At 38.8% G+C, this 22,880-nt stretch overlaps 1 protein-coding gene across 1 annotated transcript in view; it reads left to right on the forward strand.

The window, feature by feature from the left end:
* The window catches only part of lactbl1b (lactamase, beta-like 1b), a 92,131-nt gene that overhangs the window by 309 nt on the left and 68,942 nt on the right, over positions 1–22,880 (forward strand). The gene's annotated exons all lie outside the window — the stretch shown is intronic.

The following is a 22,880-nucleotide window of genomic DNA, read 5'->3' on the forward strand; positions in this document are numbered from 1 at the left end:
AAAATAGTAAAGAGATAATGCATCATGAGTGGTTGTTTATGTGGAAACATCAGAGTGAATTGAATTTATCAAATAATCAGTTTACTTATATCCAACATAAGTGAAGATTACTTTGTGCACATGCAAATTTAAACCTTCAGCGTCTTTTACAAGAGTGCTCTATACTTCTTATTCCTGTTCCTTCTCACTTATTATATGAAATCTATGCCAGGTGGTTGCTTTATTTTTTAAATGAGTGACACAGATTGTCAACCCATCTCAGAATCAAAGCTCTCAGGAATCCTCCAGGCGGAGTATAAAAGTGATTTTAAATCAATCTAAAGTTATAAAACATGTCAACTTTTACCTGTCTCAGAGGGAGAACCTGTCAACATTTTCATATTTACTTTAGATGACAAGAGAGTGCTCACACAAAGACATGATCATAACTGTTCACATAAAGAAACAGACGGAGCGGTGGGAGAAGACATGAACAGAGAAGAAACACCTTTTCACTTCCACTTATTAAACTTTTCCCCTTTAACTTTGTTTTACCCTGATTTTTTTTCTCTCTCTCTCTCCCTCTGTGTGTGTGTGTGTGTGTGTGTGTGTGTGTGTGTGTGTGTGTGTGTGTGTGTGTGTGTGTGTGTGTGTTTTGACTTATCCAAAATTGGAATTATTTATCAGAATACTGACTGGGGACAGTTTTCCAATAGGGGACAGAATTTAATCGTCCCCATTTGGATTTCACAATAATTGTTTTTCCTCAAACATTTCTGACTGAAAATGACCACTTTCCCAAAAAACTTTTTTTTACAGATTTTGTGTGCAAATGTGGATGTGTGTGGAACTACATCATACTCGTGTCACCAGTTTGACTGAAGGTTCCATGATAGAAGTGTCTTCTTCCTTTTAAAATATAACATAGCTGTTACTTTCAAGCCCGTCAGCCAAGAAAGTTAAATCCAATTTATAATTATTTATAATCAAAGTATACTACATAAATTTATTTTAAATTTCATAAATATTTAATTTAAAATAATAATAATAATAATAATAATAATAATAATAATAATAATAATAATAATAAATTAAATAATGATAAATTAAATAATAATAATAATAATGATACATTTCATAAATAAAAACATTAAAAGTTAAAATATATATTTATACACATATTTTTAAAAAATATTCAAAAAATATATTTTTATCTTTTTTTTGTCTTAATACTCTTTTAAACTTTTGTGAGTGGAATTACATCTCTTTACTTTTGTTTGTGTTATGAATGAGATTATGTTCCTCACGCCAAGCCTGAACTGAGACAACCTCACTGAGGTTAAACAGAAGGGCAACCATCAACGTACAAAAGACTTAGGATAAGGACAATAGTGTCATCCAAGAATTTTATGACAACTTTATTTTGATGACTACTTCTGCAGTTGTTAGTATTAAGAGTGATTAAGAGTTTTTAAATCTCTCCTTAAAACACACCTCTTTTCTATGGCTTGTAACACACAGTAAACGTTAGGGATGGGTACCTTTCACATTTGAAACGATACGGTACCAATGGACGGTACCTGGCATTCGGTACCGGTATTCAACGGTACCAATTTTTTAATTTTTAGGTGTTCATGTGGTAAAAAATATCAATTTGTTTACTCATAATTTTTTTAAATTTTTTTTAAACATTTTTATTCCTCAATATGTAACCTTGCAATGCTGTGTTCATGTCCAGCATGGAAAACCACCTACTCTTTCACTCCCTCACAATCACAAAGATGCATGTTTGTACCTAAACATGGTACCTTTTGATTTTACATGAATGGGTACCCGGTACTTTTGACAGAATTCGGTCGGTACCTTTAAAAGTACCTAACTCGGTACCCACCCCTAGTAAACGTTAATTTTATTTAGATATTTGATTATTTATTCCATTGTTCTTTTTTCCCAAATTTTTATTTTGTTTTTAATTTCTTCAATTATTTTTTAATTTTTTTTGTATTTTACATGCAGTGTCCTTTTGTCTCATGTTATCTGCTTTGTGTTTCATTTTGATTATTCATTTTTTCTCTACAGCACTTTGGTCAACAGGGTTTTTTTTTTTTTAAGTGTTTAACAAATTTGTTTAACAAAGTTGGATTGTACTGGATTTAATGGAAGCGAGTGTACTATTTACATTGAACCCATGTGCTAGCTAGATCAGTGATTTCCAACCAGTGGTGCATATTGCAGGAGGTATGTGAAAATATCTGATAATTAATTTCCAACTTTGTAGCTCTGAGATGAGTAAAATGGTACAGGTACACTACAACTAGTTACCTGGGGAGATAATAACCTGTGGCAAAGCTGCACCAAAATCAAAACAGATGCCTACCTAAAGCCAGGCAGATATGAAAGACAAGCAAGCCCAAGTGTCTCATTGAAGCTCAGATGACTGATGAAAAAAAGTAGAACTATTATAGTGTGTTAAAGTAGTATTTTATTAAGTGTTTTATTCCTGATTTTTTAAGTTCACATGCCTGGTTAAAAGGGGGCTTATTCAACAGAGCTCTTTTTTGTGGTAAATTTTACAAGAGTTGTATATAACAAATGTAGGTTGATTATTTTAGATTAAGGAAATAAAATTAAATGATTCTCATTTAATTATCAGTTGGGTTATCTTCTACTTTTGAAGAATCATCAACACACATGAGTGAAGGGGTACTCAGAGGGTACACAAGACCAAAAAAAGGTTGGGAACCACTGAACTAGAGAGACAGCATGTGTGGCACCCTGGGTATTTCAGTATCGAAGACTGTGCCTGTGACTATTATTTTCTGGTTAAATGTCATTTAGATAATTTCTGTGATTAAAGGATCTACCTGCTTAGGCCGTATGTACCTGAAGGGCAATATTCATTACAGCCAGTAGGTGTCAGTAGCAGCATGAGCATGTCAACAACTAATGCTGTTCCCCCACTTGAAGATTCCTCCAGGAACAAAGGTAGAGACACCGTAGATAAAGATTTTAAAACAAATGGCAAAGAGGGATGAAGAAGGAGAATAAAATATGGAGGAGAGGAGAGAGAAGGAGCAGCTGAGGAGAGAGGAAAAGAAGGAGGGAGTGTGTTTGTGTGATGCCTCCTTAGTGTCGTGTAGGGATTGATGGTAAATGTTAAATGGACCAGAGATTTACAGAACTTTTCCAGTCTTCCTAAAGCACTTCATTAGCCACATTCACCCGCTCACATACTGATGGCAGAAACTGGGAACCATCACATACACTCACCGGCCACTTTATTAGGCACACCTGTCCAACTGCTCGTTAATGCAAATTTCTAATCAGCCAATCACATGGCAGCAACTCATTAAGGCATGTGGACATGGTCAAGACGATCTGCTGCAGTTCAAAGCGAGCCTCAGAATGGGGAAGAAAGCTGATTTAAGGGACTTTGAACGTGGCATGGTTGTTGGTCTGAGTATTTCAGAAACTGCTGATCTACTGGGATTTTAACCCACAACCATCTCTAGGGTTTACAGAGAATGGTCCCAAAAAGAGAAAATATCCAGTGAGCATCAGTTCTGTGGGACAAAATGCCTTGTTGATGCCAGAGGTCAGAGGAGAATGGACAGACTGGTTGGAGCTGATAGAAAGGCAACAGTAACTCAAATAACCACTGGTTACAACCGAGGTCTGCAGAAGAGCATCTCTGAACACACAACACGTCCAACCTTGAGGCAGATGGGCTACAGCAGCAGAAGACCACACCGGGTGACCCTCCTGTCAGCTAAGAACAGGAAACTGAGGCTACAATTCACAAAGCAACACCAAAACTGGACAATAGAAGATTGGAAACACGTTGCCTGGTCTGATGAGTCTGGATTTCTGCTCCACATTCAGATGGTAGGGTCAGAATTTGGAGTCAACAACATGAAAGCATGGATCCATCCTGCCTTGTATCAACGGTTCAGGCTGCTGCTGCTGGTGTAATGGTGTGGGGGATATTTTCTTGGCTCACTTTGGGCCCCTTAGTACCAACTGAGCATGGTTTAAAGTCCACAGCCTACCTGAGTATTGTTGCTGACCATGTCCATCCCTTTATGAGCACAGTGTACCCATCTTCTGATGGCTACTTCCAGCAGGATAACGCTCCATGTCATAAAGCTGGAATCATCTCAGACTGGTTTCTTTAACATGACGATGAGTTCCCTGTACTCAAATGTCCTCCACAGTCCCCAGATCTCAATCCAATAGAGCACCTTTGGGATGTGGTGGAACGGGAGATTCTCATCGTGGATGTTCAGCCGGCAAATCTGCAGCAACTGTTATGAATCATGTCAATATGGAGCAAACTCTCTGAGGAATGTTTCCAGGATCTTGTTGAATCTATGCCACCAAGGATTAAGGCAGTTCTGAAGGCAAAAGGGGGGCCAACCGGTACTAGCAAGGTCTACCTAATAAAGTAAGGTAAGTGTACATCCTCATTTGCAACATACTAAATTAGCACACCAAAGCTGACTGAACAATGTGTTTTAATGAGGTTTAATGAGTAACCCTGCTGGTTAAGCATTTATCACAGTCTGGGTGTATTTTTTTTTTTAGTTTATTTCTATATCTTTGCATTTCAATGAAATCACTGCTTGGAAATGCAATTTCTCTAGTTTTGTATCAAAGCTTTGATGGTGATGATTTGTCCTTTGAGCACACAAGGATAAAGAGTTGAAAGAGAAGCACACAGGGAACCATAGATCAATCAGTCTGAGCAAAAACATGAGCAATTTCAAACACATTTACTTTGCTTGGTCCAAAATTCTCCTTTGAAGTCACACCAAGAACAATCATCGTGAAGGCTTTCTCACTTCAGTCACCCGTAAAAATGTTTCGAAACCAAAAATGTGGAATTAATCTGTAAGTATCAGCCCATGCAAACACGCAAATACAGTGTAACAACCAGCAAGTCCTCATAAAAAAGGATAGAGCACTGAAACACCTCTCCCATAGAGATGCAGTTTTCATTTTGTCCACTAGAGGACAGTATAAGCTTTGTGGAGCAGAGCCTTCGACCCATGCCTCCACCTGTACTCATCACAGAGTCATAACACTCCTCCGTTAATTACTAAACTAAATGCACACTAGACATCCTGCTGCTGGTGTCTGCAAATACTTACACGTAAACATCTGTACAAACTCCATCTGCATGGATTCATTCATGTTTTTGTTGTTGATTAGTCCGTCAACATTTAATTGACACAGCATCAAAGTAAAAAAAAGGAGAAATTATCATCTTTTGTATTCATGGGCATGCAGAGTGACATAAAAGAATGAACATGTTTATCAGCATGAAGAAGACATGCGGCATTAAGTGAATGGAAAAGAAGCTACGGCTGATTTATTGCCTCGTGTATGGTTTTTATGACAAATTAATGAGTCAGTTGCCTTGTTTCAACAGAGCCACTATGATTTATGATTATAGTCTGTTGTATGAATGGATGGCATGAAGTGTGAGCAGAAAAGATGTTCCAGCATGAGGAGCGTTGAATAAACTAAAACTCATTCAGAAATACAGAAGTACAGACCAGCCTGCTTTTACTACCACTAGCAGAGCTCCAAGGCACCATTAGCTTTTCTTTTAACCAACCATAACATCATGACCCCCTAACCTGTTGGTGTGCAGACCTCCTCCTCATTAGGCAGCCATGACATGACAATGTTTCATGCTTAGATACACCTCAGTGGTGAGGTGAGGCATATTGAGCAGTTAACTGCGTGGGACGATGTCAAACCAACTGTGAAACATTACTGTTTGTGACGAATGAGTCAGCCCCAAATAGATATTTGTTCTTTTTTTTTTTTTTGGTAGTTTTGTTAACCCTGTTTTTCTTCATTTACTTAAAAAGCAAAATGCTAACACACTTGGTTGTAATAGAGCCTCACAAATTTACTATGTCCAGTTAGTAACAATTTTTTTTCTTCCGTTTGTACATAACCCTCACCTTTTCTATCTAGATGTAACCACTAACTTGATTGTTGTTTATTCACAACGTTGTTTATCAGTGACCAATCAGCACTTAACTTTTTGTATATTCTGTTTGTACCTCAATAAAAAGATTTTGACTTTAAAAAGTAGTGAAACAAACAAGCAAAACAACACATTAGAAATCAATAAAAACAAGATGAGGTATATGTTATTACTTTTCTTTCATGGGAAGTATGTCTGGGTGTTAAAGTTGACTCGAAAACCTTGCATGAAAACCCAACATGTCAATTAATTGTAGTGTAAATAGGGTGCTCCTTTTTTTATTTATTTATCTATTTATTTATTTATTTATCAAACTTTTTTAAACGTTTGTTTCTCTGTAGGACATTTAAGGATGTAATTTTTGTAAAATATATTCTATTAACTGGAAAGGCATCCAGACTTACATGACAACATTTCATCTGAAAACGTGCTAGAAAAAATCTGCATTGATACAGAAACACTAATGAACTGAAAATGCTGCAGTAAGCATGCCAGGCCTGCAGGTGGTGCTATAACTGTCTTGTCCAGAAGCAGTTTTTGGTAGATCTCCCCCAAAGTAGAGTTGAGCAGATCATCTGGAGTATTGGGGAATACTTAAGCTGCATTTCCACCGAGCAGTACCGGTCGGTTCAGTACGGTTTAGGACAGTTTGGGAGAGTTAAGTCTCATCCCGTTTGCGTTTCCACAGCAAACTGTGCCCTCTCGTGGTGGGCGGCGTGTAAGCCGGATGCCGGAAGCCACAGCTGGTAAACAATAGCGCGACGCCGAAGCAGCTTACCCCGCGATTAAATCCAACAAAGAAGAAAACGCGACACAGTAAACAAAGAGCACGGATGGAAGACATGCAGCATTTCGTCCTCTCTGTGATTTTCATGTAACTCTGTTACAAAGTGCAATTGAGCTTTGTTTCAGAGAAGTCTGTGAGCTGCCAGGAAAAATGCAGCCGCTGTCGGGATAAGTGACGATTCTTTTGACCAATCAACCATCTGCAGTGTGTTGCTCCACCTCCCGAGAGCGGATCGGTTAAGTCTGGCACCCATACGAAAGGGTCCCAAAAAAGTGGGACGGCTCGTCTCGGTTGTTAGGGATCCGTACCGGGATGAGTCTATGGAAACGCCGCTAAAGGCACACCGTACCGAGACGAACCGACCCGGACTGCTTGGTGGAAACGCGGCTTAAGTTAAAAAGTGGAGCAACAGATGCACATTTTGTATAAAGACAGTCAGCAGATCCAGCAGATTGAGCAGCACAAGCACAACATTGTAGCTCGTGACGATTGTAACAACAGTACTGTTGTCCTGTTGTAAGCACTCGCGAGTGTGACGTCAGCATTTCTACTGAAAACACCAGCTTACTGTTCACGTGGCAATGGTGTCAGCAGTGTTTCAGAAAAATCCCACTCTGGAGGCCGTTTTCAAAAGTTTGCGTTTTAGGTCGGCTGAAACGCCTTTTCAGTGTAAACCCGAAGCTGAAACTCAACAAAACTGTTGCGTTTCACTCTAAAACTGTTGTCGTGTAAACAGCCCCTTAATTAACTGGAGATACACCCAGAGTTCACCCTTATAACAATTCATTAACTGGTGGGCATTCAGAGGGCACATTTCTACTTTCATCCCTCCCTTTTTGTCTACGTCAACATTTCTCTTTCTCCTTTCTCTGTAACTCCAACATAGTTGGGAAGGATGTCTGTCTATGAGTCTGGTTCTGCCTGATGTTTCTGCCCGTTCAAGGGAAGCAACATGCTGCACTCACAGTGGCTTAGGAGGAGAGAAGACCACTTATCTTGCCTTGATTTGATATTCTGCTAATAAAATTTTGATTTATTAATTAATTAATTTATTGATTGATTTTAAAGAGGGAACAGCGCATATTAGTGAACATTTTTACCAATCTAAATACGCCAGATTATAGCCTTGGGCTAATTTCCATCTGCAGACCCCCCTGGCAGGTTGGTGGTAACATATACAAGACTCTAAATACAGTAGGACAAACCTCAGGACAGTAGACAAGTTAAAAAGAAAGAGAAACATATATATTGCACATCCTCCCAACACAGAGTCCATCAAGCATTTAGCAAATGCAACATCTATTGCACCAGCCCCTATTGTACTGAATATTATTGCACCAGTTTGTATTGCACAAATCCCTATTGCACCAACATAAGCAACTTACAGGTCACACATGCTCACATGACTGTGTTTCTCTCAGCCACAGTTTTATCTCTTTCTTAAATGTTTGCAGACTTGAAAAGTCCCTCACTGATAGAGGAAGACTGTTCCAAAACTTTGCACCCTGGACATTTTGAGAGAACACTGTTCGTCTTAGTGGAAGTTCATAGTCTCCTCTGACCACGGCCCAGGTCACTCGTGTAGGACCACAGACAGAATTTAACTCATTCATTGTAGAAGGGGCCAAATGGTGTAAAACTTTGTAAACTAAGCAGGATGATTTAAATGATTTAAAATTTGAGAAATTTCATAGATCATATTCGTCAAGTATTTGGCGATGATGGTGAGAAAAAGGTTTCTTGTCTAAATTTTTCAGTGCCCTTATGTAGCATGATTCAGTGGGCTTAATGACAGAGAGGCCAGTGTAGGACCATTGACCGCATATAGAGTGGACAGCGCGGCTCCGCCATTTACCATCGCATGGTTTTGAAGCCAAAATACCCCCGTCACAGCCACAGCCATTGGCAGCAGTTGTGCAGCCAGTGTCTGCGCAGTAGAGACTGTGAGGGACTCTGGGAGAATCTGAGTGGCACAGGGGGACCAAAATAATAATATATTTTTCTTTTGAGGGTTTTAATCTCTTCTTGGCTGTCCCTCTCAAATTATTTTCCAATCCATGAGAATTATACACAAAAACAGCAGCTGACAATCATTGTTAAATGTGACATAAAGCCTTGTTTTTAACCTCTAAATCTAGTAAAAATAAAACTTCTCAGAAAAAAGAGGACTTGGATACAAGGCAGCCAAATAATATCTTCAATTCACCACAGCAATCAGACATGAGAAACATTTCTACGAGGTGTATTAATTTTTTAAAGTTTGACCACAGCCCATCTGGAATGACTGGGGAGATGGATTTTTTGACCTATACTTTAGCCAGCCACCAGGGGAAGCAGTTTTGGCAGCCTCACTTTGATTCAAGCAAGATATCTTTTTTTTTTTTTTCTTTTTTTTTTTTAAATTATCTTTTTTTAATTATACAGTCTATGGTCCAGAACTGTTCATGTTTTTGGAAAGTGTCCTGAGATAATGTTTTTTTTTTTTTTTTTTTTTTTCAAAGATCTGGCACTTAATAAATAAAGATTGACTCATTTATTGCTAATTTTGATCCCCTGTAAGGGAACTATTGTTTACTTTTCAGATTCAACACTTTATTAACCAGAAGGCCCCTCTGTTCTTAGACATCTGCACATTTATGGATCATTTTCACAGAAACCTTTTTCATACACCCTCTTTGACTTTATTGCACCTTGTGTTCAGGGAAATAATATCATTCTAAAAATCTTTGTTTTGATCCTTTTGTTCTGTAATATACAAGGGAGAGCTATTTATGTTTCACTTGTTTTGTGAAGCAATGTTTATTATTTAGCAGTTTTTGCACAAAAAGCCTGATGTGCAAACAAAACAGCTACTATACCATAAAAAACAAGGTGTTTTTCTAGCACCACAAAGGTTAATGAAGTATTTATTAATGCACATGAGCAGTGTGTCTGATTGTTGATGGAAAACAAAGGATTGGATTCCCATCTCCTGTCGCATTACTCAGTTAATGCTATAGTCTGAGGATTACTGCTGTCATTTTCAGCATGGATGTAATCATACACTATATATGTGAGTATAGATTTAATGAATGGAGATTTAATCAAATGGAGAGGAGATCAGACGGTGGGGAGTCTGTAAATATAAATCAGGGGAAGCCAAAGGAAAGAAATGAGAAATGACACAAGCTTTTTTTATTCAGCTTTATATTCATCTAGTTTTAAACTTCAAAGTATTGGAGCTTTTTTTGTAGGATTGGGTATAAGCCAGCAAGAGAAAGGACCCAAACACAGACAATCAGACAGAGTGGAACTGTTCGGTGATTTTAACTGTGAGATTAGGATTGAAAGGCTTTTTAGGAAAGGCAGCAAGTAAAAGAAGCTTAGAGTAAACAGGGTTTGGGATGGGGTTCAGTCAGAGTTCAGATGTCCTGATTTCCTGGAATGCATCACAAATGATCAATCCTGCTCCGAGTGAACAAACAAGCATTTTATAAGTGATTTTCTCTTTCTCTTGAGGACAGACAGAAACTGTACTTTAACTCTTTAAAAAACACCATGACTGTGTTATTTTAGGAGACTGGGACATATTTAGTGTCTACAGTGTGATGAAGAGGTTGTGAAAATCATTTTTGCACCTCAGCAGGCCTACAAGCCCCCACCAAGCTCCCCATGTACCATATGTACTTAAGTGAACCCTGTCACCGATTGTTCAACATCATTATGCTAAAGACTGATTCATTAGTGCTTGAAACAAACAAGTCTTGAATGTTCGGTGTCTACCTGATTGGAGGGACTGAGAACGTTCTGTGCTGCAGCTTTACAGCACGACTGTGGACCGCTCTCTGCACCGCCGTTGTCATGGACAGCGGTCCAGCTGGGGCTCTTATCTTTGATCATCAGATTGTATTAAAATGCATATGACCTACAAGTACACGTTTTCCTCTGGCCTATTCAGCTCTAATCAAGAACAGCCAGAGGGTTTGGTCAATCATCCTCTTAAAATTGGAGGACAAACCCCGAGCTAAAAAGTTTTTGGACTCAGACTTGGACATTTTATTTTTGTGTTTCCTGTTCTTGTCTTAAGTTTGTGTTCCTTGGAGTTGTTGTAATGTGTTGGCCTTTTTGTGATTATTTCTTAGTGTTTTTGTGTTTGGGATTCATATTGTGTGAGTCTTGAGTCTCCTTGTGTTTGGTTTAGGTCATGTCCACACGAAGCCAGGTATCTGGGAAACTTCATTTATTTTTATAGGCCTGTCTTCCACATGAAACCGCAGTATTATGTCACTAAAAACAATGTTTTCTGAAAACTCCGGCCAAAGTGAAGATTTTACGTCTGGAAAACACTGCCAAGTATGCTTCGAGCTGCACTTATTGGCAGATGCGTGTGGATGGAAGTATTTTTAAAAACGGACTGGGGGTATTGTTATAAATTTTACAGTAATTGACATTATTAGCATTTTAATATAGTCATATGCTGTGTTCAGGGTTGATATATATTAACTGACAAATAAAAGAATAGCTTCTGTCCCCAGCTTGTGAGGTCTCTTCGACCTTGTGTAAACTTTCACCCAGTCCCCCAGCTCCATGCTCTGATTCAACAGTCACACACTTTGATAGCACACCTCTCTGAAAACTGGCACCAGCTGTGGGTTGAGACAGTGGTGTCAGTCATGTTTTTTGGCCAATTACTCTCAGGTGTTTAGTTGAACTCAACCTCTGGATCGGTGTAGCAATGATAGTTATAAAAGTTGTATGGCTCCCAGATGTTGGGGCTCATTCTTTTGGGACCAGCGCTGTAAACTTTCACCTGTGACCAGAAATAAATGCTGAATAAATGTGATCTTTGGGAGTTGTTCGACTAAACAACCTGGTAGATTTTATTACACCATTCATTTCTGAAAATACCCCACTAAATGTGGACATGGCCTTAGTTCTCCTTGTGTTTCCCTCACTTTTGATTGTCCCTCATGTATTTAACCTGTGTCCTGATTACACATGTGCTTGATGACTCCCCTGTCTATATAGTCTCTGTGTTTCTTGTGTTCATTGTCCGCCCCTCGTCTCCTTGTGCTTCTGGTTTTCAGTTTGAGTTTTTTACTTAAAGGGGACATATCATGCTGATCCCTGATTTAATACTTACATATAATATAATAAATTTGAAAACAAGACCTTTCACCCCCTGAATTTTCAAAAAATGAGATATTGTATTTTTTCTGATATCGTAGAACGAGATTTGATGCCTCTGAAAATAGGTCATTGACATTTGGCCGCGAGATTTCAACCTTCGTGACGACATGAGGATCCTTTCTTTTTTTTGGAGTAATCTGATAAAGCAGCTCCTCCTCTGTGAAGTCAGATAGTCACACAACCGCCACCGAGGGATACACCCACCAAGAGCTGAGTATAAACGTATAAACTATACATGTTACAGTACCGGTTTAACTCACCACACTGAAGCATCCTGAGATGATCTGTGTCCAGGTGGATTTTCTTCCTCCTGAGCTGCAGAACCGTCCGGGTCTGACTCGGGGTCCAATACAAAAGGACGTATCCTACACTCTGCCATTTTATCAGTGCTATCAATGCCTTACGGTGAAGTTTTGGCAAACAGCAAACTCGCTCGGTCTGCCCCATCCAATATGGCGATTTTGTAAATACTGCCATGCTGCAAAAACCGCCCCCTGGCTCTCCCCCCTCCGCCCCTCTGATAGAACTGACCAATCACAGCACAAAGGGCTGTGATGTTGCGAGGTTACTGGAGGTCATTCTCCAAATGGAGCGTCTCAACCAGATCTTCAGAATGGCCTAAACTGAGGATATTGAGAACGCTATTGTTGGGCAATGAAGGAACTAAATGACTTGTACTGAGGGCAGAAATGCTTTACGGGCATCCTAGTCTGGCATAGTGAAAAGGAGAAACAAACATGATAAGTCCTCTTTAAACTCTGTGTTTTTTGGATTTTGTGTTTAGTTTTATTTAACATTTTTTGTTAGTTTTTCACTGTGGAACTTGACAGTGGCCTGATAAATATGAGTGATGGAATTTCAAAAAGGTTTCCAGAATCAGACCGGTTGGAGTAAAGCCAGGGTTATAAGTACTTATTTATAGTTTGAAGTTGTTTCAACTAAAAAAAAAAAAAAAAAAAAGAAAGAAAGAAAGATGCAAAAATTTCAAGCACTTGTGTAAAAAGTTAAATCAGCTGAGCATTTTGGGGGAAAAAAAACAAACTTTGATGGCAACAAGATAAGAAAAATAGGAATTGTCAAAACCACCCACACAGCCTGTGTAATGATGTCTGAAAACCCTCACATTATAATAGACTGAATGTTTGACTTTATTAGCCCCTGTAGTACTGCCGCAGTAGCTTTACATGATTTACAGGTCAAACAACCGATGTTTTAGATGTTCTTACTTCATTCTCTGTCTCTTTAAGGCTCCCAGCTCTGGCCCCCCTCCCCTCTGATTGGCCAGCCCTTTGTAGGCCTGTTGTGAATTTGTAGCAGTTTGAAAATCTGCACACATTTAACAGTGTTACTTCATATAAGCGATAGACCGATATGGATACCAATACTGATTATTAGTAGCCAAGGAGGCCGATAACCGATATTTGAAGCCGATATTCATTTGGACTCAAACTGAAAATATTGACGTAAAAAATTTTGAACAATACAAACTCCAACACTTAACTGCAATCAAATGACTTCAAGAATATGCTTATTAAACATCTCCCAGGCTTAGCAGCATGTTTTATAAAGTTAAATGAAAACTTAAAAAAAAAAAATGACTGAAGTTCTCTAAAGTAAATAAAGTTTTCCAAAATTTCAATGTAACTGCAATAAAACTGGACAGCATTGAGTTTGTGCTGCCTTTTTGCAGAGAAGCAGCAGAGCCAAAACCACACAGTTTTGAATGGATTGAATGGGCTGTCGAATTAAAAAAAAGTTTGATGCCTTTATGCCCCAAAAATGCCAAATATTGGCCCCGATAATCGGCCCGGCCAATAATTGGTTTATCCCTACTTCATATCCATGTTTACAATGTGGGAAAGCATAACACCAGCTTTTTAAACCTTGAAAGTCGAATTCGAAACCCAGTGAAAAAATAGATATTTGGTGTTTGAATTCTGCCAAGAGGTAAGGCACCAATTTCTGAATCACCCACCCAAAGCTCTGCTTGATAGCCTCTTAGGGGCCATTCCCATGACAAAGGTTTTGGGTGAATCACTAAAGTTGTGTTTTGGCCTCACGTTTACACGGAAACTGCATATTAGCCGACATAAAACGCCTTCGGAGTGGACTTTTTCTGAAATGCTGCCACCACTGTTGCCATGCAAACAATAAGCCGGCGTTTTCAGTGGAAACGCTGACGTCACGCAAGTGCATACTATAGTACAACAGAACTGCTGTATCTGTCTTTCAACAAAATGTGCATCTGTTGCTCTACTTCTGCTCTTAGCATTCACCAACACACCAGATGATCGGCCCAACTCAATTTCAGAGGAGATCTACCTAAAGCCACTTCAGAGCAAGACAGTTATAGCGCCAACTACAGGCCTGGCATGCTTAGTACAGAGTTTTCAGTCCCTCAATGCTTCCATGTAAACACAGATATTTTCCCTGCATTTTTGGATGAAACAGGGTCTTCGTTTTGGACCCTGATCAAAAGAAACCCATATCTGTATCACACAACTCTCTGGGGTCAGCTGCTTTAAAATCACTAAATCTCCCCTCTCATGGGAGAATGACCTCAACATGGATTTAGCCAATCAGCTATGGGACTTGTTTTTTAATCTGTGAGCCCATCATGGCCTAATCTGATGCAGAGTCCTCCCTGAGTTCATCACACAGATGCAAAACCAGCCAGAATACACTCTGCTGTCAGTGATGCCTGCCACATATGCAAACCACCCTCTGTTAATCTATTTAAATTGTTTTGGTGTTTTTGCTAAATTGATGATCTTTTGAGAGAGAGCTTTCGACACATTAAGCAAAGCTTAATACCAGACCATTTCTCCCAATCCATTATCGTCCATTTCTGGCACCCTTCCTGTCACTGACCTAACCTCTCCCCCTCTCTGGTGATAAACCAGGCTTTGGATTTTATGACCTTATTAGCCTGGTGACTGATCATGCTCTGTTGGAAGCTTGTCTCTTCTTTAACACATGACTGATGGATTGAGGAAGCTTCCTGCATTATAACACTTAAAAAACTCAGATTTTCACTTCAGGCTCTACCAAGATATTCAAGATTCATTGAACCCATTTCTGAAATTTATCAACTCCCTGAATCGGCACCACACTTTTCTTTCAAAGCAGCAGCCTACCCTCTTCCTCTGCCACACTCTAACCTTAAAAACTGAAATCTTATCAAGTGTTTTTGTTTTATTTTAAGTAAAAATTGTCTCTTCATACTTTTTTTTTATATTAGTGAAGCCACAACAATAAAGTACAGGAAATATATTAAAATTTAAGACAAACAAGACCTTCAAACCACAGAAGATGACTGACAAAACAAAGGCAAACGTGTGCAGGTACATGACCCGTGAAAAGGGAAACGGAGCAATGGAGACAGAAAAAAAGAGAGAGGAGGAAAAAGGTGGCACTCTGTAAGGGGCTCAGTTTGAGAGAAGTGAGCCTGCAGTCAGGCAATACATGATCCATAAATTAGTTTGTATAAGTATCCAGTAAACTGTATAAGAACCCATGGAGTAAATAGGGATGTGGCCAGAGCAGGCCACCAGGGAGGTAAGCGACTGGCAACATCCCCAAGCTGCCCAAGCCAAACCATCTGGGCCCCCAGGGAGAAGGTGAGGATAAGGCTGGTATGGCATAAAGAAAAAAATAAAAACCATTCAGCTGTGGCCTCATAAATTTGTCAAGAACCGCAGCCCAGAGGACAGCCTTAAGGATGAGAGGAGCTATGCCCTATCCTATTGTGGACAACTTCCAAACCAGAAGGAGGAAGTTTCACCACTGAGGAGTGGCGTTATGTGGTAAGCTCATTTTGGGTTTTATTATCCATCAGCTCAAGGCCAAAGACGCCACCTAGTCCCAGAGAACGACAGTCCCACACAGATAAATGACAAAGTATACACTGCAAAAAACTAAAATCTTATCAATTTTTTTTTTGTCTTATTGTAAGTAGAGATTGTCTTGTTTCACTCGATATGGTCAGTCCAGAAAAATGTCTTGTTTCAAGTTATTTAAATACAAAAATGAGTTATGAATTGCTTGTAATGAGTAAAAAAAATCTGACAATGGATCAAAGAAAAAATGCCTGAAATTTGCTTGAAATTGAAAATTTTTCTTGGTACAAGTAACTTCCTCTTGTTCCACTGGCAGATCTTTTTAGCTAGTTACAGCAATTCAGAGCTCATTTTTGTTTTTAAATAACTTGCAGCGAGACATTTTTCATGATTGGTCAGGTGAATGTGGCTCATATAAAGTCTAAAATGGCATTTTAGACTGAAATAAGACAAAAAAAAAACTTGATAAGATTTCAGTTTTTTTGCAGTGTACTGCCTCATACTCATTCACACAGACCCAAACATCCATCCACACAGCTGAGTTCATATGTACAGTAAAGATAAATGCAAATGTAATGTTTTATCAAGTATACTAGCATTCAAAACATAGGTAAGAGATATAACTAACAGATGAAAATAAATGACGAAACAAAGACAAAATGAGCACTGCAAAAACTGAAATCTTATCAAGTGTTTTTGTCTTATTTTCAGCAGAAAATTCCTTTTTAGACTCAATATGAGCCAAATTCACATGACCAATCCAGAAAAATGTCTTGTTTAAAGTTATTTAAGGACAAAAATGAGGTCTGAATTGCTCGTAACCAGTAAAAAAAATCTGCCAGTGGAACAAAAGAAAAGTTACTTGTATTAAGACATTGTTCTAGTCTCAAGGAAATTTTCAAGTAATTTTTTCTTGTTCCATTGGCAGATTTTTTTATTGGTTACAAGCGATTTAAACCTCATTTTTGTACTCTGATAACTTGAAACAAGACATTTTTCTGGATTGATAAGTTGAAAGTGGCTCATATCGAGTATAATAAGACAATATTTACTTTAAAAAAAAAACAAAAACACTTGATAAGATTTCAGTGTTTTGCAATGAGGTCTGAATTGCTTGTAACAAGTTAAAAAAAATCTTCCAATGAAACATCCATCCACCCATCTTCTGCCACTTATCCAATACGTTCCCAGGCCAGCCGAGAGATGTAGTCTCTCCAGCGTGTCCTGGGTCTGCCCCAGGGTCTCCTCCTGGTGGGACGTGCCCTGAACACCTCACCAGGGAGGCGTTCAGGAAGCATATTCATCAGATGCCCAAGCCACCTCATCTGGCTCCTCTCAACGCAGAGGAGCAGCAGCTCTACTCCGAGCTCCTCCCGGATAGCTGAGCTTCTCACCCTGTCTCCCCTACGGAGGAAGCTCATTTCAGCCGCTTGTACCCGCAATCTTGTTCTTTCGGTCACTACCCAAAGCTCATGACCATAGGTGAGGGTAGGAACCAAGATCGACCGGTAAACAGAGAGCTTTGCTTTCTGGCTCAGCTCCCTCTTCACCACGACAGACCTGTGCAGAGTCCACATTACTGCTGACGCTGCACCGATCCGCCTGTCGATCTCTTGCTCCATCCAATGACACAAGAGAAAAGTTACTTGTATGAAGACATTATTCTATTTTTAAGCAGATTTTTAAGCAAATTTCTTGTTCCATTGGCAGATTTTTCCCACTTGTTACAAACAATTCAAACCTCATTTTTGTCTTTCAAAAACTTGAAACAAGACGTTTTTTTGGACTGGTCAGGTGAATGTGGCTCATATCAAGTATAAAAAGACAATTTTTATTTAAAATAAGACAAAAACACTTGATAAGATTTCAGTTTTTCACAGTGTACAGATCCAACCTGTAAACCCTCAGCCCCATTTCTCCTGAAAACTATTTTCAGCCGATAACACCAGTTGGCTTTTAGTTTTCTGTGGAGCGAACTTGTCCTCATAAAACCACTTGTCCTCTTAAAACCACATGTCATGCAAATACACACAAAAAGAATCTCACATACACACACACACACACACACACACACACACACACACACACACACACACACACACACACACACACACACACACACACACACACACACACACACACACACACACACTAAACCCTGCACCGCACACACTGACAGGACTCCCATTTTTTTGTGGCATGGCAGATGTGGCCATTGGCTGTGATGGATAATCCAGAATGCTGGGTTTGATACAAGCAGGATTTAGTCATAACCATGATTCTAACATCTGTCAGGATCCTGCTACGAGCTCCCAAACACACACGGAACAAAAGTGGAATATTTTTTGTCCTGTCGTTTTGATTAAAAAGGAGGGGAAAGGCTGCGTATAGATTTCAGGAGCTGAGGTAAGTTTTTCCAAAGGATGAATCTATGGTGGATGTTTCACGGCCTAGAAAGGAGGTGTGAGATTTCTCAGTTTATGTAACATTTTTCCTTCTGTAGGTGTGATTCTGGATGGTGTGTGCAGATGGTGCAGCATTTAAAATTCAATGTAAAAACATTACATGATAATTTCACGCTTTAAATAGGTCATTGTTTTAGGGATCTGTTTGCAAAGACTGAATTAATAAACTCAGTTTCACAGCAGTTAATGCTCCTTGTTACATATGATTTATTCTATTGTCCCTGTGGTGGAATTAGCTGAGGGTACGAGTGCAAAGAAATACAGGGTTGTGCAAATTAGTGTAACTTGAAAACAAAACAAGATGCAAGATGGTCGTTTAAAATAAAAATCCAGTACAGGTAAAATATTAGCCAAAACAAGCTCCTTAAATATGCACAATAATGTAAAATCTAACAAGAAACGAAGAGACTAAAGGCTTAAAAACATTTTGTCATGACACGACAGGATCCAGCTGTTGACATGCTTCTGATGATGTTTCAGAAATCAGACTGTAACATGGGAATAGTCATCACCTGGACAAAAATGCAGTTTCTTTTTAACACATAATGCTTTTTTCTTGATTTTTATCACTGCAACAGACATTGCATACAAAAGCAACAGATAAAGTATTTAAGAGATGAGAACCAGGGTCAAACAAGACCTCGGTATTGGAGTGCTGATTATCCGACTACCAGTTGAATGAGCTTACACTACGTGATCTAAAATTTAATTTAATGATTAAATAATGACTCGTCTTCACAGATAAAATACTAATCTTGCAGTTCTTAAAGTTGATACTGCTTACATGGCTGTGGTGTTCTTGTCAGTCTCAACATTTTCATTTTTAACAGATACAGAAAACTTAAGGTCCTTTTCACTTTAAAGTTTCTGTTGGTGCCTTTTCTTCACCCAATCAGTCCTAAAACTCCACCAAAGCCCAGATTGCATCATGCCGTGTGGTTATTTCACAAGATTTTTTTTAGTTTTGGTCTGTGACTGTATTTTTGTCATAGCTCCGTCTGTGTATAGTCCATCCAAACATCTGGCTTTGGAGAGACATGCAGATCACGTCAGTATTGGGTCGGTCCGTTGAAGAACATACCTAGATATCACAGCAACGTGCAAAATGGGAACAAATTTTAGCATCTAAATCTCACCATTTTTGGATGTCGTAATGACGTTCAGCAATTTGACGTCATTTTCAGACCAAATCTAGATGTCAATGAGACGTTCAAAATGGATCCAAACATTTAGACGTCATTAGCAGACCCTTTTTTAGACGTTAATGTGACCTCCATACAACATAATAAAAACTTTCATTCTGCACCTTCAGGACGTCAAAAATTATGTTAAATATACATCAATTCGACGTCACATTGAGCAGTTGGCTTTTTTCTTCTTCTTCTCTTCTTTTCCTTGCTGATGATCAGTCAGCAGCCACAAATCAAAAATCTTAATTGAGTAAAAACTATTTAAAAAATTATTAGGGCTGTCACTTTATTGGGTTAATAATAATAGTAAAAATAATAATAATAAATCAGATTTAAATAGCGCTCTTTTTATAGATACTCAAAGACGCTTCACAGAAAAGAAACATATATTAAAAAAAAAAAGAAAACAGGGGGAAGAGAGACTATGTTGATGGGGGACTGGTCATGAATGCTGTCTTGAAGAGGTAGGTTTTGATTGTTTAATTTCACCATACATTTGATGCATCATAAAAATTAATGTAAGATTAACTCATTGGCTGCCAGCCATTTTCAAAGCATCTTGAATAATCTTTAAAGACCCAAATAATATTGTTTTCTATGACTATGTAAACACCAAAACTACCAAAAAAGAGTGAACTCTCTTTTATGTCTCACTTCCCGTATTTGATCCAAAAAATAACACAGACAAACAGCACTTTTTTTTGATCACATTAATCTCGGGCGCACCATCGTCCCCATCTCACGATGGCGCCGCGCTTTCTCTCTGAACTACCACGACACATCCTCAGTTGGAGCGTTGAGCTGCCTAAACTTTTCTGACTTGCAGCTTCTTGCTATGTCTCTGTCATTTCACATCTTCTCCTCATATCCATGCTGAGCTCTCATCCAAAGAGCACACCACTCTCACCCACAGTGGTTTACAAGCATGATTTTGATTGACAAGCTCCACCAGACCTTGGCTCTTTAGACGTCAATGGCAGCCAACACAGACATTTTGATATTGGCAAGTTGAAGGATCCGTACATGGCAGTGGCACGTCACTTCACACATGTGCTGGTTATCAAACCAAACAAAGCCGAGGTGACAACAGGAAAGGACATCACAAATTTTTGCTGGGGCCTTTGAATGGCATTTATTTACAAAAAAAAAAAAAAAGAAGTTGGGACAGTCAGCAAAAACATGGTTATATGTAGCTTATGTAAAAAAGAATTTTCATGTCACCGAAGCCACTCCATTGAATTTTGGACAAGATGCATTGACTTGGGTTTCATTCAACGACCAAAAACATGTAGATTTACAAATCTTCTCTTCTTCATGTATTCATTTGATTAATTTTTTAATGTCCTACAATTCAGATTCTTTATTAGGGCACTTTAAGATTAAAACGCAATTAATTAGATTAATTACAAATCCTGTAATTAATTAGATTATTTTTTTATATTAGATGTGAGGTGTATGTGGGATCAGGTTCTGTTGCCTCCGCTATTCAGAATTAAAAACCGTCATCAAAAGGTGTCAACCAATCAGAATCAAGTATTTAACACAGCTGGGTTATGAGTAAGAAAGCTGGGCAATACGGAGGTTTATTGTTAATTTATTTATCTTCTATGCCGCTTATCCTGTTCAGGGTCGAAGGTGACAGGAGCCTATCCCAGCTGTCTTATGGCAAGAGGCGGGGTACATCCATTGACTGTATATAGAGTGGACAGCGTGGCTCCGCCATTTATCATTGTACTGTTTTGAAGCCAAAATACCACGTCACAGGCCCAGCCATTGGCAGCAGTTGCAGCCAGAGTCTGCTCAGTAACCAGGATGAGGGATTCTGGGAGAATCTGGGTGGAGCCAGGTGACAAAAATATATATGTATTTTTTTCTTTCAAGAGTCTAATCACTTCTTGACTCTACCTCCAGACATTTTTTACAGTCCCTGGAAAAATACACGAGAACGGCAGCTGTCAATCATTGTAAAACGTGACATAAAGCCTCGTTTTTAATCTCGTATAACTAATGAAACAAGACTTTTCAGAATAAAGAGGACTTAAATACAACACAGCCAAAACATCTCTTCAAGTTACCACAACAATCAGACGTGAGAAACATTTCTACGAGGAGTATTAATTTTTAAAAGTTTGACCACAGCTCATCTGGAATGGCTGGAAAGCCGGATTTTTCAACCTAAACTGCAGCCAGCCACCAGGGGGAGCAGTTTTTGTGGAGACCTCACTTAGAGAGGAGCAAGCGGACGTCCATGTTTTTTACAGTCTATGGGTACACCCTGGACTGGTCGCTTGTCAATCACAGGGCTGACACAAAGAGACAGACAGGAAGTTTATTGAAATTTCAAAAATAAAAAGTAAAAACAACAAATAATAAAAAGAAACTTTGGATTCAATATATGGAGTCATGGTGTGAGTGAGGACAACTTCATTTGCACATTCTGAGTTCAATCAGTACAGCACTCTATACGCCGAGAGACCTTAAATGTTGATTTAGCAACAGACTGAAGGTCATCCAAGGCAGCAGTCTAATGAAATCACTCATAATCCCTCAAGTCTCATGTGACGGTCTCATTATGTTCACAATACACAAAGAACAGAATGTCTGACATTGAGATGTGCAAACACAAGCTAATGAACTCGTGAGTAAGGCAAGATTTTCAATGAGACTTTCACCACGGAGCACCACACTCCTCAGACTGTTGAAACTTCTCATTCAAACCTGGATGGTGACTGACAGGAGCTAAACTGAGGCTCTTTGTGAAATATGCGCTCAGTCTCTTTCTGTGAAACTGCCGTGGTTCCAGGCAGTAATAATAACGTAGAAGTAGTCAGACTTAAAGCTGATGGCCTTGTTTTTTAGGGTCATACTCGGGCATCAGTATTAACTTAAATCTGTTTCACAACCAGCTTTAAACTCCTCAGGGGGCTTGATCTCTTCATAAAACTCGTCAGGATGATCCGTCAAAAGAAAGTATCTTAAATCTGCCTTTCATACTTGACAGTCAAAGCAGCGAATGCAGTATGTAAGGACAAGTTTAAGTTTTTCATGAGTTGGTTCAGTATGACGAGTCGAATGAGGGAGAAAATAGCTGTGCATTAAGATTTAAGATTAATGAGATGAAAGTTTTATGATCTCCAACAAATATGGGTCACTGCATCAGGGGACATGTAGCGCAGAGCTATCAGCTATTAAAGACTTTCACAATTTCAACATGAAGCCAAAATAATCCAACTCTGGATGAATAATGTATGAGAATGATCAATATTACATTAACCTTAAAACAAAGCGGTCAGCAGACATCATGATCTGGGTTATTTATGAAATATTCAATGAAAGCTAGATGCTAGATCAAACAGAAAATAAGTTTATCAGTATTTTCATGTGACAATGTTGTTTCTGTAAACTTTCTTGATAGCAATCAACCATAAAAAAAGATTAGGAACTCATTCA

This window comes from Halichoeres trimaculatus, unplaced genomic scaffold (assembly GCF_033239565.1).
Source record: "Halichoeres trimaculatus isolate MK-OKI-2021-1 unplaced genomic scaffold, fHalTri1.1 fHalTri1_scaffold_1, whole genome shotgun sequence".
Lineage (NCBI taxonomy): Eukaryota > Metazoa > Chordata > Actinopteri > Labriformes > Labridae > Halichoeres > Halichoeres trimaculatus.